Source organism: Eublepharis macularius, chromosome 1 (genome assembly GCF_028583425.1).
Source record: "Eublepharis macularius isolate TG4126 chromosome 1, MPM_Emac_v1.0, whole genome shotgun sequence".
Lineage (NCBI taxonomy): Eukaryota > Metazoa > Chordata > Lepidosauria > Squamata > Eublepharidae > Eublepharis > Eublepharis macularius.
Genome location: NC_072790.1, coordinates 199666282 through 199685483, shown reverse-complemented (window position 1 = coordinate 199685483; position 19202 = coordinate 199666282). Strand labels below are relative to the sequence as shown.

At 40.3% G+C, this 19202-nt stretch overlaps 1 protein-coding gene across 1 annotated transcript in view; it reads right to left on the bottom strand.

Annotated features, from left to right (window-relative positions):
* Positions 1 to 19202, bottom strand: part of CAMKMT (calmodulin-lysine N-methyltransferase) — a 457417-nt gene that overhangs the window by 149992 nt on the left and 288223 nt on the right. The gene's annotated exons all lie outside the window — the stretch shown is intronic.

Sequence of the window (19202 nt, the reverse complement as noted above, 5' to 3'; positions counted from 1 at the left end):
GTTTATATTGGGTTTGTTTAAAGTTATTTCTGATTTTAGTTGTTTTTATCTGTGGATCAAGAAATATTGAACAACATGGTGGGGGGCTTGCAGGACTCCTCCCCCCAATGGCAGTTCCCACAAGTCCAATTCAGTATCTCCTTTGGAACACAGACTGTTAAAAAGGACCAAAACTATTTTAAATACTGCTCAACCTAGATCTATTTCCTCTTATAGGTGCTTCAGCCAGAGCCAGTGCCAGGGTTTCTGGCACCTGAGGCTAGATACCTGTCCTCACGTGCACACGTGCGAAGTGCACACGTGCACCCAGACTGCATGATGACATCACTGCATGTGACATCATCACACAGGGCGTGCTGCTGTCAGCCGGCTGCCCTATTGGCGAGGCAGGCAGCTGGGACGGCACGTGGACCTCCCAGCCCTGCCTAGACCGCCTGCCACGCCTGGCTGGCCCACAGCTGTGTGCTGGTGGCAGCGGCAGCAGCATGGGGCATCTGAGCAGGAGGGCTGAGAGGCTGCCCACTCAGTTGCCTCGCGCTGCTGCCACCAGCACATGCTCCTGGCTGGGCGCAGCAACTGCGGGCCAGGTGCAGTAGGCGGCCGGGGCAGTGCGTGTGCATACTCCCAGCCCTCCCACTCAGTTGCTCTGTGCACCACTGCCTGGCCCTCAGCTGCTGCACCTGGCCGGAAGCATGTGCTGGCAGTGGCAGCAGCGCGGGGCCGCTGAGTGGGAGGGCTGGGAGGCTGCAGCAGCTCAGCTGTGGGCCAGGCGTGGCAGGTGGCCAGGGTGGCACACAGGTGGCTTCCCAGCCCTTCCGCTCAGCTGCCGCCACCAGCTCCGCAGTGCGCGCCCCCGCCCCCGGTCAGTAGTCAAGGCAGCTACCGGCACCACCTCCATGGACACGCTGGCCATGGCTTCAGCCATATGGTATATTCCACAGAATCAAAAGCAGACAAAAGAGCTAATACAAGCAACAGAGATGCTTTAACTTTATCCATTTGAAAAGAGCAAGAGTCCAGTAGCACCTATAAGACTAATAAAATTTATGGTAAGGTATGAGCAGTAACCAAAAAGTTCTGAGCTCAACTTGACAAGGCAGCCTCTGCATGTATATCCAACAGTGAAATCCTAAGCAGAGTTACTCCAGTCTAAACCCACTGAAATCTGGAGTAGCTCTGTTTAGGATTTCACAGCAAATCTCTCAGAACAATGCCTGGGGGATTCCAGCAGCAGTCCAGAGATTACGTCTACCTGCTGAAACAGCATTTACAACGGAATTCTTCTAAACAAGATTCTGTCCTTAGTGCCCAATACTACGAATACAATTCATTGTGTGCAGTTGTCAGCATTGGGAACCCATGAAGGAAAAAAGAATCCATCCAGGAAAATAATAGCTACTTCATCCCCTTATGTTGGGTTGATGTTGGATTACGTACTTGATTGGCACTCTAAACTTTCAAATTATCAAATCATACTGCTACTGTAATATCCATATTACTGGGAATTCCCATATGACAACCTAAGCTAAATGTTACATTCTCAGCGTTTAGATATGAATAAGAAAACAGAGAATGCATGGCTATTCTTGGCTATTCTTGTGGCTCACATTTCCCCCCTTTTAACAGACATACAGCAATTTCTTTCTTATTCATGTATTAAGCATTTTTAAGCATTCATACATCTGTTTAATAGTCTACCATCCATTACTAGGTTTTCACTATATTAATATTATTTTATTTATTTACAGCTTTTGCCAAATATCAGTATGTTAATAGCATTAACTCAGAAGTGAAGTGCCTATTCTCCTGTTTCTTATTGTTAAAATGGTAAATGGCTATAATTTTGATATTCATTATTAAAACAATTTATTGTTAACAAATGGCATGAAAAAATGAACATGTTCCAGAGATGCAGTTGTAAGAAGCCATTTGACATTAACAAGCAGTGTGTGTGCTTTTTGTGGAAATAGTTAGTTGCAATCTGTAAGCAATATCATGTTTGTTGCTAAGAAATATATTTTTCTATGCTATATTATGTTTTATGACAGACCTTATTAAAAACTTATCAAAAAGGAGGTAGTTTAAAGTTGTTTTGTAGATGGTTGGCTTTTTTCAGTTAAATCAACAGTAAAACTATCATACAATGCTAGGGAAGGAGAGGACAGACAAGCAGGATAGATAATCATGTTCTAGGAAGAGCATCACAATATGTAAAATGCTTAAGACTACAAGGCTACAACTCAGTTCACATGTACTGGGGAATAAAACTTGCTGAATGAAACATACTGTGGAGCAAACACACACAGGATCAGGCGCTATATCAAATAGCTGTTTTAAACTAAAATATATTATTAATATTCATTAATATTATATATTATTTAGATATTACTTTTAATGCTGCAGAACAGAAATTATTTAAATGCCCACCCCCACCCCCCCACTATCACTCAGCTGGGATCAGGAGCAGAGCAGGCAGCAATGCCCGCTCCCTTTACCCGGACATAGAATCAGGTGCAGAGGAGGAGGCAATGCCTACCTGCCACTTTCTAGAGCCTGTTGTATTTTTTCCCACAACGGGCTTTGTTACTAGTCTTTCATAAATCACATTCACATAAGACCTTCAGGAGCTGAGGAAAGCCATTAAAGGGGCAGGGCTTTTAATATAACATTATGCACTTCATACTTCACAGATCAATAAGAAGATCCACAATGTTATGTTTCCTGTGAGAGAGCACCAGAGACTTATGGTGTCTTCATAATATTTGTTTTTATTACAAATATATGAGCATAGCCCAGTACAAATAGGTACACCTCAAGAAGACAAGAAATCTGCCAATCTTGCTTCAGATGCCCAGAGAGTAATGTGTACAGTTTCCTTTTCCTTCCAGCTTCACCTACTTTTAGCTAAAGTTGCTTGGAACTTCCAGCTCTGAAATTCAGATTCAATATGTAGACTTCCTCTCTGCCCTTGCTCTTGCCTACCAGCTAAAAGTGTTCTCCTCTGATTTTGATGAGTATTGCGTTCCAAAACCTGGAAAGAGATTCCCTGATACCATGGAAAACTATTCTTCCATTAAATCCTGGCCACTCTCTTATGGCGATGAAGGTGATCAGACTCACAGTGATATGTCACATTTGCTGCTTAACTGATTTGCAGTGACACACTTTGTATTCATATTTTAATTTTATATTAATTGACATGAGAAATCAGAATGACTGGACACAAATAAATCTCAGTCTAATTCTTATTCAAGCATATTTGCATCAGGGCCTAAAACCAGTATTATTTATTATCTTTATTATTCTTAATAAGACCTTTCATTTATGCTCCTCTCACCCTACAAGAGAAGATGCCAGCTTGAGAGTAGGAAAGTAAGAAGGCCCAACATGGCTTCTATTCCATTGTTTTTACTCAGAGACAGAATGCAACATTATGACCAAGAAAGGCTGGGTTCTCCTATCACAACTTTCCTCTGACCTGGATTCTGTGATAATATGAAGAAGTACTGTTCTGCATCTGTACTATCCAATATCAGTAAAGATAGGCCAGGTACACATTTTTGATCCACAGTTTGAAATATATCAAAAAAGATTGCCAGAAATACAAAACGCCAACATTTGATCTGATACTCAACACCTATATACTTTTTTTGCATCCTGAGTTGACAATACACAGAATTTACACTATAAACGAAGGGTGCTTTCAGAGAAGTTAATGGTGTTACTTCAGCTTCATACTGTGCACGAAAGAAGAATATAGCAAAAAGAAACTATTTACATGAGAGAGAAAATTATGGTGTAGATTAAACCATACTATAATGTAGATGAAAGGAGCTTATAGGATATAATTATATTAAAGCACATATCTTTAGTATTCTGTAGACCTGGGCTATACTCAAAATAATTATGTTTTCTAAAGAACCATATATAATTATGGTTTCTTACCATAAAAAAAACTTTATTTACAAAAAAATTAGGGATTCTTCTGAGTTTTGTGCAGCAAACATTTGCTATCATTTCAGACCGAAGATATCTGAATTGTAAGACCCTGAAAAAGTGGGATTTAATTACATCATTTAATTTATGAGTGAGAGTAAAAATTCTAGCACTTTCCTGTGAATTGTCTGTGACCATTTCATTTTATGACTGTATAATTAATAAAGTGCCAAAGCACAGGTAGGTGTGGCTACAATACCAGACAGCATTCCATTCTATCATCAAGGGAGAAAGTCTGGATATTTTTCAAAATTATAAGCATGAAAATTTACATACTGAAGATGAAAGGGTTTAGTCTCCCAACACTGAGCAGGGGATTTGTGCTAACATTAATAGGAATTACCAAAATAAATCCACAGCCCATTGATAAAACAAATAGGAAAATAGCTGTAACAATAGCACAGACTATCTGTCATTTATGAACAGTGAATTTTTGTCATAACCAGACTATTTTCTTCAAAATTTGGCTATACATGTTCTCAGACTCAGAATTATATTTGAAGAACTTAAGGACAGGATCATCATTCTTCCCTAGACATTTTCATCATCCATTTTACATTTAAGAGGCTTCAAATGTGCCTGTAGAATTTGAATACAAACACTATGTTTTGCTAACTGCTCTTCAACAGTTGTTAATCCACCCTTATCTATCTTGAGCTGCAATCCTGTCACTTTATTATTCATGCTACTTTTGCTAGGGTGTACAGAGTTACCTTTTTGGAAAAAGAATGAGGCAAAATAGGAGTCAAGCAGTATCACTTTCTCATATTTCTATCTGAAGCCTTTTCCCTCAGTGGTATACCACTTTACCATTAATCTGAGCCTGGACCAATCCATGCAGCAGATCAGTTATTTGAACATCACAGTCTAACAACATGATGGGCATATAAACACCACTTTGTAGAGAAATCTGCTAATCACTACACTTAACTACATGTTTCCAGCTTCCATCCAGAACACACCACATGGTCTGGGCTCTACAGATGCAAGCATATCTCCATCAGTTCTTCAGACAGCGACAAACACTACCAAGATTTACATCAAGCTTTCCTAAAATCGAAGAAATTGAGCAGCTAAAGAACAAATTGGATTTACTGGAGATGGAGGAAGTTCAGAAAGAATTTAAGTGCCTAAAGCATAGACATTTTGAAGCTGCAAACAAGCTTGAAAGACATCTGGTGTATTGTCTGAGGAAAGAGTCAGAGAAGAGAAGGATACTGGGAATTAGGGAAGGCAACCAAGTAATTCGTAGAGACCAGTAAATGAAGGAGCTAATTAGAGCTTTCTTCTCTACAAAGAAGAAACAGTAAATGAAGGAGAGCTGGAGAAATATCTACAAGATACTGTCTGCGGTCCACAGCCCAGCCCCTGGACTTACCTGGAGAAGAGGACGGGAGACCCCAGGGGGCCAGTGGCCCAACTGCCTCAGCAGACAGCCAGACCCAGAACCAGCCAGCCACAGGAGGAAGGGAAGGGACATCCAAGCCTCAGAGGGTTAGAAGATGCAGGTGGAGACCAGCTAGTCCCACCCTTCAGTGGGAGTCCAGGGGGCCAGTTAGGGAGAGTGGGGTCAACCCAGAGAGGGCTAGAGCAGACGGGGAGGGCAAAGGCAGTGGGGACAAACAGCCAGCAGCTGGCCAAGCTGAAGCCTTACCAGCCAGGGAGGAGAAGCAGCCTCAGCAGCTCAGAGCCACACCCCAGCCTGCAGCCCAGCTGGAAAGCAATAACCTAGCCCAGGGGAGGCCAGGAGCTAAGCAACTCCAGGTGGAGCTGCCTGAGGCATTCTGTGGGAAAAGATGGGCAACCAGCCAAGGAGGCTCAGCTGGGCCTGCTTTCAGCTGTCAGCTCAGCCAGAGGGGCTGGACAGCCAGCCAACGAGGTGCAGGTGGACTGGCCCAGTGCTTCCAGCCAAACGAGCCCAGGTGCAGCTGCCTAGACCAGCTAGAGCCATGGTTAGAAGGCAGCAGGGAGTGTGGTTGGCAGGTGGAGCATGGCAAGGCTGAAGGGATAAAAGAGAAGTCCACCCACAGGGCAGGGTGGGTTGTGTAGGAGGGATAGAGTAGAGTTGGAGGATATGAGGAGGGAAGTCAACAGAGGAGGAGATCAAGGAGATCAAGGGGGAAGCCGGAAGCAGGTTGAACATGCCAGCGAGTGGACTGAGAGGGAGTCTGGGTGAGGTATACCACCCCTCCCTCCACAGAGCAGGATCCTGCAGCATCCCTGCCACCCCTTTGATGTCAGGGCCAGGCATGGCGGCGCCCCACCCAGCGGTGCCCGCAGCAAGCCCTGACAGAGACATCAATTAAAGAATTTACCACTGAGCATTTAATTATTTTAAATCAAGCAATAATGACACAAGAGATAAATTCTACAATCAAAATTTTGAAAACTGCAGAAGCCCCAAGTCCGGACGGATTTACAGCTGCTTATTACAAATCATTTGAGGATATATTGACTATACCTCTGCAAAAAGTGATGAATAAGATACAAAGTAAGAAGATCTTACCATCGATGTGGCAAAAAGCAAATATAACCTTGATACATAAAGAGGGAAATGATCCATTAATATTGCAATCATATAGGCCTATTTCTTTATTGAATGTGGACTATAAAATATTTACAATAATAATGGCTCAAAGACTGAGAAGATACATTTCAGAGGTACTACATGAAAACAAAACAGGCTTCGTCCCAAAGAGGTACATGAAAGATAATATTAGATACCTTCTTAGTGCAATTAAATATTTTAGGCAAAAAGGTGAAAAAACTGCATTTATGTTTGTTGATGTTGAAAAAGCGTTTGGCAACATTTCTTGGAAGTTTCTTATGAAAGCAGTGAAAAATATGAATTGTGGGAATGAGTTTCTGAACTGGATTCAAAATATTTAAACCGGACAGCAAGCTGCAATTTTAGTGAATGGTTTGCTTATGAAGAAGATTGAAATAACAAAAGGTACACATCAAGGATGTCCAATCTCACCACTATTGTTTATCATCTCGCTTGAAATTTTGGCAGTGAGAATCAGACAAGATAGCAGAATTGCTGGAATAAAGGATGAGAAAGAGGTATATAAGATGAAAAGCTATGCAGAGGATGTGGTTATATCAATGACAAATCCACATACCTCCTTGATTTATGTAATGGAACAAATATTAAGATCTGGCTAGTATTCTGGATATAAGCTAAATAAGAAGAAAACAAAGATATTACTCTTGACAATGAAAGAGGACTGTGAAAGGATTGCAAACATAACCGACTGCACCAATACCATAAAGCCAATAAAATATTTAGGGATAAATGTATCACCATGAAATGAGAACCTTTTCAAAGATAGGCCGTTGTCACACGGCCATTTATTCTGTCAGTTTTGCAACAAATAGCGTCTTCGTTGCTATCAGCATCAGAACGGATTCACCCATCACATCACGTATGCTTGCGCTTCCAGTTGTTCAGGCAGAAGCGCTCTCTGATGTCAAATCGAAGTGTCTCCGGACATGGAAAAAAATAAAGCCCCCCCCCCTTTAAAAAAATCCATATATTTTCGCTATATCGCAATTTCGCAATATCAACATTGTGCTAGTCCAACCTCAAACTCGAGTATGATAGGCAGCTGAGTTTTCCCGCCCATGAATTGGCGAAAACATTGGTTGTGCCAATTCCGCCCCCCCCCCCCCCAAAATTAGAACAACCATAAATAGCCCTTTGGCTTGAAATAGCCCTTCGGCTCAGTATTTATACTTTCACTATTGCAATCTATAAATGTAAGAACACAAGAAACAAGAGGGGGCAATGCAGGTCATACAATAAGAGAATATATGTTTACTTTGCATTTTGAATTAGGATGGGAAAAGTGCCTTCGGACATTTATTCTAGCATTACAGAAGATCGCAATAGCACAATAAGGCTTATTTTTTTTAAAAAAAAATTAATTAGGTGCATGATTGCCGATCATGAAAGGGCTTCTGGGAGTGAGGGACGGGAAAATCAATTGAAAACGTAGAAAGGATGAGCGGGGAAGTGAGCACTTTGGCGTTGTGAAGTGTTCAGAGATGATCCTGGGCATTCACATGGAAGCAGATAAGAACGAAAAAATGAATAGTGACCCGTTTGGGAAGGAGAATGACGATCTCACAACTGGAATGGAATAAGGTGGGCATTCGGTGGGAGATGTTGCTAGTTTGGAGTGAAATTTATGGCCATGAGATGATGGCCATAATTATCAAAAAGTATGGACAGGAAGTATTGAAGGTCTGCAGAGATGGCAAAAATTGAACATTTTATTGTTGGGAAGAATTGCAGCTGTTAAAATGAATATTCTACCTAAACTGAATTACCTATTTCAAATGATCCCAATTCACATTGAACAAAAGATTTTCAACATGTGACAAAAGTAATAAATGATTTTATATGGAAAGGTAAGAAACTAAAGGTAAGAGATGATAAACAATGATGAGGATTGGCTGTACCAAACATCAAATTGTATCATCAAGCAGTGGCATTAGTTTGGATAACAGATTGGATCACGAATCCAAGCAGCAGGCATATCAAATTGGAGACAGCAGATGCTAATGAAGGTGTCCACAATTATTTATGGACAAAGAAATCATGCAAATCCATTCATAAACAAGATGGGACCCATATTATAAGGGATGGATTGTTTAAAATATGGTTCCAATGCAAAAATAGACTGAGTCCACCAATTTCTCCACTGATGTCGCTAATTAATGCCTACTACAATGCAGCAGTGAGAAACAGAATTGATCATCTCAGTTATGAATCAATGATAGACAAAGAAGGAAACATAAAAACCTGGCAAGAAATCCAGGCTCAAGGCAAAAATGTTCCATGGCTGACATCACCAAAAAGTATCAAGATTGAAGGATCAAATTCTCTAAGAAGGCTGCAGGCTAAGAGCAAAAAAACAATATGAATTATTAATATCTGGAGACTTGTTGCATCTTTTGGGGAAGATTTATAAAATACTACTGCAATACCATACAGAAATGGAGCAAGTCAAGACTTGTATGATAAAATGAATGCAAAATTTTGGGGAAACTATTCCGATGGACTTATGAGGAAATTTATGGACCAAGGACATAAAATTTACAGACTGTCAATTATTGAGAGAAAATTGTTAAAAAAACGTTCTTTATATGGTACACTCCCAAAGACATGGCAAGAATCAGTAAGGGCTACAGTGGACATGGTTGGAAATGGCAGAATATGGACGCAACATTTTACCATATGTGGTGGACTTGTAAGGAATCATGAAAATATTGGATAAAGATACACAAAAAGATGCAAAAGAGTCTCAAACTCAGATTTGAACCAAATCCAAAAAGTATACTCTTAAATATTTTACCAATTAATGTGAGAAAAGAACAAAGAGAGCTCTTCCGTTATATGGTGACGGCAGCGAGAGTACTATTTGCAGCAAAATGGAAAACTGATGACTGTCCAGGTCTTCCAGAGTGGAGAGATAAGATTCATGAATACGCTTCAATGGCCACATTGACTACCTATTTACATAATAGACCATTAACTGAGTTCTGGAAAAAATGGAAGGATCTTTTTGATTATTTAAGTATAGTTAATTGATACAGAAGCTCAGAGAGAGGGAGGGAGGGAGGGAGGGAAGGAGAAATGTTATGTATTTAGGCTAAGGGAACTCAAATATGCAATATTCTTTTGTATTAGATCAAAGTATTGTTTAACTCCCCAAACTATTACAGATGTATTGTTTACATACTTATTGTTTGTATAAATCTCAATTTAATGAATCTGTATAATCTTTTTACTATGCACTTACTTTACTATACTTTTTTTTCTTTAAATAAAATTCTTTTTTTAAAAAGCTTTCCTAAAATTACAGTACTGCCCGAGGAACTGAAAAGACAGATAGGCAAAAGAGTCATTTTCTACAAGACATACCCATCAGGACAAACAACAGAATCCCATTGGTTGCCACTATAGTTCACAGCTAAAGCCATTTCAGCACTTGATTAGGGATCTATCACCTCTCCTCAGCGATGCCCCTTTTTGCAAAGGTCTTGTGGGTAGGTCAGTCCTTGCTTATAGATTGCAGCAATGGGCCACATGATGGAGCTACAAACCTGGGAACCAGCCCTTACAACAAGCCCCAATGCCAACCCTGTCCCCCCATCCACTTACATGTCACCATTACAGTATTCAGCTGCATCAGCCAAGCACTCATTCACTTGCACTTTCTCTAATGGGATATATGCTACCACGTGCCAGTTATGCCCTTCACATTGGCCAAACTGCACCATATTTATGCAACAGAACAAATAACCCCAGGAAAGTCATTAGAATTGGAAACACTCAGAAACCAGTGGGAGAGCTTTTTAACTTCCCTGAAGTTCAGTAATAGATTTCTGTAGAAAATTTCAAAAGGAGACGAGCAAAAAGCTGCTGAGTTAGACTTCATATGTAAAGGACTCTCTCTTGCCTTCTCCCTAGCTTGGGCAATCAGCTCAGTCATCCCTACTAGTTGGCTGTCAATTTTTTCAGGCCCTTAATAACATTCAATTTATATAATAATAACATTCAATTTATATATTGCCCTTTAGGATGACTAACACCCACTCAGAGTGGTTTACAAAGTATGCCATTATTATCCCCACAACAACAAACACCCTGTGAGATGGTTGGGGCTGAGAGAGCTCCTAGAAGCTATACTGACCCAAGGTCACCCAGCTGGTTTCAAGTGAAGGAGTAAGGAATCAAACCTGGTTCTCCAGATTAGAGTCCCATGCTCTTAACCACTATGCCAAACTGGACCTTGCTTATGAAGAAGAGCTCATGCTTGCCACAAAACCTCTCCTTTGCATAATTCCTGTTCCTGCCACCCAGCCTGGCCCACCAATCAGCCACCAATGCTTCACTCACGTGCTTGTGATATGTAGTCCCCACATGTCTATGGAAGTTCTATCTTGTCTTCTCCCTCTCCCCCATCCTTGCACCTGGCCATCACCCATCCATGCCAGTCAAATCTCCAATGCTCCAAGTGCATGTTTGTAATGTGCAGCCTCCTCTCACACCAAGCTGTAAGTACAAGGGACGGAGCACTGAATGACTTGTGGAAGTTAACAAGGAAGGCTGTAGTAGGTGAGAACAGAGAAGGTAAGGGGCAGCTTTGGAGAACAACAACTACTACTACTACTACTATTCATATATACAGCACTTCTAGACAGACTGCTGGTTTGCAGCCCAGCCACTTAACCAGTATGCTACATTAGTGGAGAGGGTCGTCTCTGATGCTTCCTGTGTAGACTTGTTCCTCACTACGTCCCTTGCTGCTCAGCTTATATTTCCTGTCCCCATCACTATTGGTGCACTGCCCACATTATGACCTCACACTGGTGAGGTCATAATGTTAGCTTCTCCTCTTGTTATTATTGGACTTTGATGCCATGTAATTGCAGCTTTGTGAGTCCCATACTGCCACCTGTGAATTAAAGGCACATCCTGGGTCTGGAAATGTGGTAAAAAAAAAAACACTGGACTGGTATGTCAGAGTAAGAGTGAGAAGACCAGCATTCATTCTCTCGTGAAATTTACTGGGTACCAATCATTACAGGGTTGCTTTGAGGGAAAATGGAAGAGGACTATATACACTACTTGGAACTCTTTGGAGGAAGGATGGATAAAACATAATAAATTAATATTTATGATGCAGCAAGACTTTTTCACTATTTTGGACTGCAGCAACCTAACTTGGCTACTTCATCCATCATTTTTCTGTTCTTCCTATCTACAACAATAAGTTCTAGCTCCTGAACATCACAATTACAGCACAGAACTCCAGCCCTAACTCATCTTTGCCAACTTGGGCCTATTTTTTCAACACTTTATGTCTAGGATAATCTTTTCTATCTCTCAAGGCAACTGTGAGCCCTCTTTTAATTAAAACTCTTAGGGCTAACTTCTTTCCCATTGCTAGATCACCATGAATGTAGTCCTAAGTAGGGCTGTGCAATTCAGGTTTGGAATTCAGGGAAAAGCTGTATTGTTGCAGATCTGACTAAATTCAGCTTTCCTGAATCAAATCAGAGACTCCCGGATCAAGCTCCCCAGATAAATCTGGGTTTATCTGGGAAACGTTGTTTCAGCCTCAGGCTGGCTCCTTCCAGCGCTTCTCCCACTTTGTTTCCAAGAGGAGAGGAGGAGAAGGGAGGGGGAGTGAAGCAGAGACAAGAGGGAAGAGGAGTGAGGCGTGGGGGGGGGAGATGAGTGCCCAACCTGTTCAGGAGCTCTCTTGGCTGCCTGGCTTCTATGAGTGTCACTAGTTCAGCTGGGCTAAGTCGCAACAGTGTTTCTGGCTTCAGATTTGATGTGGGTCTCCTGACTTCACTTTGGTTCTGGGGGGATTCCATCCATTCCTTTTCTTCAGTTTGGTTTAGGTGGAATTTGCAGCTTTTACATGATTCTCTAGTTTGATGTTGGTCCCCTTGCTTCACTGGTTCTGAGTACATTCCATTCCCTTGATTCAGTTTGGTTTGGTTGGAATTAGTCTGTTTTGAAATGATTCCCTGGTCTGATGTTGGCCTTGCTTCACTTTGGTTCTGGGAAGATTCCATTCCCTTGCTTCACTTTGGTTCTGTTGGGCTTTCTGTGCTGCATTTGGGAATGTGCCTTGGCCATGGCAGCCAGTGTGTTTCTGCAGTGGGAGTCAGCTTTGTCTTTTTTTTCCCCATGGGAAACAATAGAGAGTGGCTGGGGCACTTTGTTCAGTGGCCCATAGAATTGGACTCTGGGGTCTAATCTTCCTGAAACTTGGGAGGGGGTTTCTTTAGAAAACAATCAGGAGTAGCTTCCAAGAAAATGTGCTGAAGTTTGCTTGAAAAATGACCTCCTCAGCCTTCTGGATAGCCCCCAGATAGATTTTCCCATAGAAAATAATAGTTAAATAAATCTGGGATTCTCTAATCTTGCTGAACCATATTAGAGAATGTTTGTTTGTTTGTTTGTTTGTTTGTTTGTTTGTTTGTTTGTTTGTTTGTTTGTTTGTTTGTTTGTTTGTTTGTTTGTTTGTTTGTTTGTTTGTTTGTTTGTTTGTTTGTTTGTTTGTGTGCACATCCCTAGTCCTAAACACATTTACTAGGGAGTAAGTCTCATTTAACACAGTACATGCTTAGAGTAGTGTTGCACTGAGAAGCACTCAGAATCTAAGAGTCCAACAAGTCTTCCAAAGATTAGAGAATAGGAATATTCTGGAGAAAGCATCCCCTGTGACTGGCAATGGACAGATTGACAGCTCTCTCTTTATTCTTGTATTGAATACTTTTTGTGCATTTGTAAATGACAACAGACTCCCAAATGTAACTTCCTTCTCATGTTGTATTTAGAGAAACAAGACATGCTTGTTTTGGAAATTTCAATGCACTTTCCTATCTAGGTAAATCGGGAATAGTACAGTGTCTGAAGAAGAGAACTCTGACTCTCGAAAGCTTATTTGTTTCCAGGGCTTTTTTTCTGGGAAAAGAAGTGGCAGAACTCTCAAGAGGGATATGAGGGAGAAACACATGGGATTCTTTGAAATAATATTATTTTCACACAGTATTGCCAAATATTTTCAAGAGGTGCCAGAACTCCATTCCACCGCATTCTTGCTGAAAAAAAGCCCTGTTTATCTCTAAGGCGTAACTGGACTTAAACCCTGCTGTTCCACTGCAGAGCGACATGGCCACCCACTTAAACTAACACTGTTTAACTATTTTAAAAGGTAGAGGTAGTCTCCTGGGCAAGCACTGAGTCATTACTGACCTATGGCGGGGGGGGGGGGGCGTTGCAACGTTTTCTTGGCAGGCTTTTTATGGGGTGGTTTGCCATTGCCTTCCCCAGTCATCTACACTTTACCCCCAGGAAACTGGGTACTCATTTTACCGACCTTGGAAGGATAGAAGGCTGAGTCAACCTTGAGTCAGCTACTTGAACCTGGCTTCCGCCAGGATTGAACTCAGGTCATGAGCAGAGCTTGGGCTGCAGTACTGCCACTTACCACTCTGCGCCATGGGGCTCTTGTTTAACTATTACTGCTGTATATAACAATAGCAAAACCTATGAAAATTCTACGTTTCATTTAGCTGGTATTTTAATTTAAAGTGTGAAGTTTCTTTTCAACAGCTCACACTGTTAACTTGTTGTACCTTTTTCAGTGAGATTAAGTAAAAGCGTTCTGTGGTGTCACTTTAGATAATCAGCCGTTTAAAATCTTGTTTTTTTCTTGGCAAGTAAATAAATATTTTAAATGTAATTGGTGCAATTATGTTTCATTGAACAACTTTGTGTTGCAGTTCATGTCATGTCATTTTTTTTCCTTTAGTGCATTTCTCACAAATCCTGGTTTCATTGTACATAGTATGTTCCCAAAATAATTATTGCTCTGATTTGTGATGGAAGAGGTAGAGCTATTGTTGCCATCACAGCAATAACTATTCATATACTATAACAATGAAAATTCTGTTTTTATTGGTATTCTTCCACCTAACAAAACACAATAAAGATACATGTTAAATAGTGCTATGACATATTACTAACTTATTGGTATGTTCAATGGAAAAAGTACAATAAGTACCTAATGTTGTACAGACCTTTATGCATACCTAAATCATATTCAAATCATCCTTTAGGAGAAAATAATATAATTCTGGTCTCTGAATAAAAAGATATACTAAGAGGATGCTTTCTTATAGTTATTTTAGGATTGCATTTCTCTAGATTATATAGCATATTCTTTCAGAGTACATAATTAATAAACAAAATAAATTGATGATGGGAAATGTGTCATGAATCAGTGATTGTATTGGTGGATATTCACCAACATCCTTCCACAGTGGTTACATCTTTATAAGAGAAGCAGAACTACTAGACAGCAGAGAGGCCATTTTGTGGCTGGGGTGGAATTTACTCCCATCCCTGCTAATATGTGGTTCTGGAGAGGACCACCATTAAGACTGGAAGAAGCAGAGATTCCAACATAATCATATTCAGTGCAGAATCAGAGGCAACACCCCTTCCTGCATCAGTAGAAAGAGGGGTATGGTTCTAAGCTGCATACCATATCATTACACTCTGTCTTATAAGGAGCTGAAATTCAACAAACCACTAGAACAAATGAAGATTAGATTAATAAATTAGACAAAATAGCTTTGCCCCGTCTACTCTGGGACCTACACAGCAGCAAACAGCTGCTTATACTGACAGCTAGTTAAAGGCATAGGCAGAAGTAGCATTTCAGAAACCTGTAATACTTGGAAAGCTTTCTAGTTCTTGTAATTCATATAAGCAGCCTAAATTATCGAAATACAGTATAAAATGTGGCTTCAGAAATCTTGCCACTATTGTATTCTGAAGAAAAATCAGGTACTGTTGTCTGAACATAGGGACAGAGCAGAAAATGTCTTCATTCTGCCCTGCACACCTGAGCCCAAAAGGCACAAGGGAATATGCGTACCGCAAAAAGATATCTTGCCCCTAACATGCATACATGCTTAAGGCCACTTACAGGAATATGTGACATTGTTGCAAGATACTCTTCATTAATGTTTATTCATGGGTGCAAACAGTTTGTTCGTTTGGGAAAACATAAAATAATGTGAACTGGGCACACTGGGGGATGTGCCAGAGGTTCCTGAGGCACACTGAGGGGAGGAGATGTTCCTGGGCAAGAGGGGATCTCAAGGCACATGGAGCCTTCCTCCTACCAGCCAAAGTCTGCAACTGTAGTCATGATTCTCTTCCTCCAAAATGACTTTCACATAAGACACAGTGAAGGAAATGGTGCTAGAGTTGGCAGAACTTTCTTTTCTCCACACATATACATTGATTCTTGCATGTAGCAATAATCTGTGCAGATGACTGCACTTAATGCATTCACCAACAGTACTGATAGTTATGCTGGTCAGGGGAGCCTGAAGGTAGAATGATTTGGAATCAAAGGCCAAGTAAGAAACCCTGAATTTTCCATTAAATCCACTTGGAGGCATGATGATAGCAACCTCTGAGCTAATTTGCTTTTATGCATATTGTGGTATGAAGCAGTGGCCAGTCCAAGCCTCAATAGGATAAGACAAGTCAAAGGACATTAGGTAGTATCCTCTAATAGGCAGACAGAAGTTCTTCTAGTCTGAGGAGACTTCCTCCAACTTAAATGTCTGTGCCAGTCAAAGAAGAAACATTTTTGGAGGAAAGTGCCTTAGGCTGGAGAAAAGCTTCAAATTTTGCTTGCCAGAGTGGTAGTGTACAGGACATTTTTAGCCAGGGAAAGGGAGGTTGTTAAACTCCACCTCACCCTTGCCAAACATTGCCAGCAAAGGAAATGCAAAAATATTTAACCCCAGATAAAGTACTAATTACTATTAGCCAATGACCCCCCACCATGCTTCTTTGAAGCTCATCAGAATTATAAAAATCATTAATACCAATGGGAAACATATAATACTACTTAAAAAGTTACTGTAGAAAATTGGCAGAAATGGCATTTTTCTTTGCTACCATAAGATGACTTTATCATGATTTACAGTTTCCCCTTCTTATCATATTGTATTACTATCAGTAATATCAGTTCAATATAGGAGTGCTAGCTGATCACTGGTATGACACTGACATCTTATCCACTCAGACTTGCAGAAGATATTACTAAGGCATCACAAAGAATTCAGAAATGCAAACATTTCTGAAGTATCTGATCTGCAATGAAACATTTTCAGTAAACAAACCTACACATTTCAGGTCAGCAGTTACGAAAGAAAAGATACAGGAATAAGTACAAGCCAGAAATAGAAGACTTTACATTCCAAGACCTAATTCAAATTAAAATGCAAAAGTTTCTTCTGTAAAATTTGCAGAGTAAATTTGTTTTCTGCGTGGTATGATCATTTCTTTGTAAATCTTGTAAAACACATGACAAATAATGTTTTTGGATAGGAAGAACTGTCTATTACGGGCAAGAACTAAACAGCTGTAGAACAATAATGATTGTAATTAAATATGGAGATCTGGCGATAGAAACCACCTGACTATAGAAGAAGAATTGCAACAGTAGTCCCCATTGTCATCGGGGCACTGGGAACTATTTCAAAAATTTTTGCAACTTATATGGAAAAACTGCAGCTTTCTGACATAACACCTACAGAATGGCAAAAGACGGTGTTACTTGAAACAGCGTACATATTGCACCGATACCTGGCTGATACTTAGGTCTCTGGTGGAAACTTGAATCAGCTCTGCAAGGCCAATGAATGATAACATGTGATCTTTATTTATTATCGATTGTGTTGCATGTAATTTGAATAATAATCATCATCCTCTATTAATATACTGCCCTTAGGACAACTTAACGTCCACTCAGAACATTTTACAAAGTGTGTTATTATTATCCTCACAACAATCACCCTGTAAGGTAGATGTAGCAGAGAGAGCTCTGAAAGGGCTGTGACTGACCCAAGCTCACCCATCTGGAGGAGTGGGGAATCAAACCCAGCTCTCCAGATTAGAATCCTGATGCTCTTAACCACCACACCAAACTGGCCAAATGTACCAGTCTATAATGGAATACATTGTTCAAATCTGCTCTTTTAAGCCCCACCCCAATGAAATCCTAAAAAAAAACTTCATAAGATTAGCAAGGTTCTACTGCATGCTGAGCACACAGATATGGTCATCATTTGTTATCTTAGACAAGGTCTATCATAAGGAGAAGAGGATGACAAAGGAGAGGAGAAACAGTAAGATGGGACTATGTTTTCTTAAAAGCTGTTACAAATTTAAAACCTTTCAGTTTTCAATTTATATTTATATACAGGCAATATGAAGGGGATTATTTTATTATGATACAAACCTCTATTCCAGAAACCCGGACATCACAGATTAGGCTGGAAGAAAAAGGCACTTGCTGAGTAATGTACTATTGCCACAGAAAAAATCTCTTGATCATTATTTCTATCCACAGTAGTGGAAGCTGTGAAAGAATGCTTATTGCACACACATAGTTGTCGCACTTCCAACCAAGACTCATTTAACAGTATAAGGAGCTGGATGTGTACTTAATTTTTAAAAAGACAACAAAATCTCGACATTTTACACAAATGTTCTGATCATCCAATAAGAACTTTCAGAATCTGGATTCTGAAATGCATAAATTATACAAACTCCTTTGTAAAGATATGGGACAGCATTAGCAATTTGGAAATCCTAGAAACAAAGTATGATGTTATAGCAAATAGTGTGCAAATCCTATATAAATCATTAAGGCTTATTATGATCTGGGTGGCTGTGAGGAAGTCATGATTTCTTCTAATTTCAAATATGCAAAGTGGTGATTTTAACTACCCACACATTGACTGGGCCAATGGGTGTTCGAATCGGGGGAGAGAAAGTGAGTTTCTAGACTGTCTCAATGACTGTGCTATGGAACAGATGGTTACAGAACCTACTAGGGGAGAGGTGATCCTGGATTTGGTCCTCAGTAATGCTGAAGACCTGGTGAGAGATGTAAATGTGATTGCACCACTTGGGAACAGTGACCATAATGTTATTGAGTACAACATATGTATAAATAGGAAATTGCCAAATAAGACCAACACAGCCATGTTTAACTTCAAAAGGGGTAACTTTTCTGAGATGAGGGGGTATGTGAAGAAGAAACTGAAAGGGAAAGTAAAAAAGGTCAAAACACTTGGGGAATCTTGGAGACTATTTAAAACTACAATCCTGGAAGCTCAAATTAAATATATACCGCTGGTTAGGAAAGGCACAAATAGGTTTAGGAAAAGGCCAGCATGGTTAACAAACAATGTAATAGAAGCTGTAAAAGGTAAAAAGGATTCTTTTAGGCAGTGGAAAACTAGTCGGAGTGAGGTTGATAAAAAGGAGCATAAGCTGTGGCAAAAAAAGTGCAAGTCTGTGATCAGACAGGCAAAAAGGGAATATGAGGAGCATATTGCAAAGAACATAAAGAAAAACAATAAACAATTCTTTAAATATATTAGAAGTAGGAAACCAGCTAGGGAGGCCGTGGGGCCCTTGGATGACCAAGGCGTAAAAGGATTACTAAAGGGTGATAGGGAAATGGCCGAGAAGCTGAATGCGTTCTTTGCTTCTGTCTTCACTGTGGAAGATAAGAAGTGCATGCCCACTCCGGAAGCACTGACTTTGGGAGGGGTTTTGAAAGACCTGAGTCACA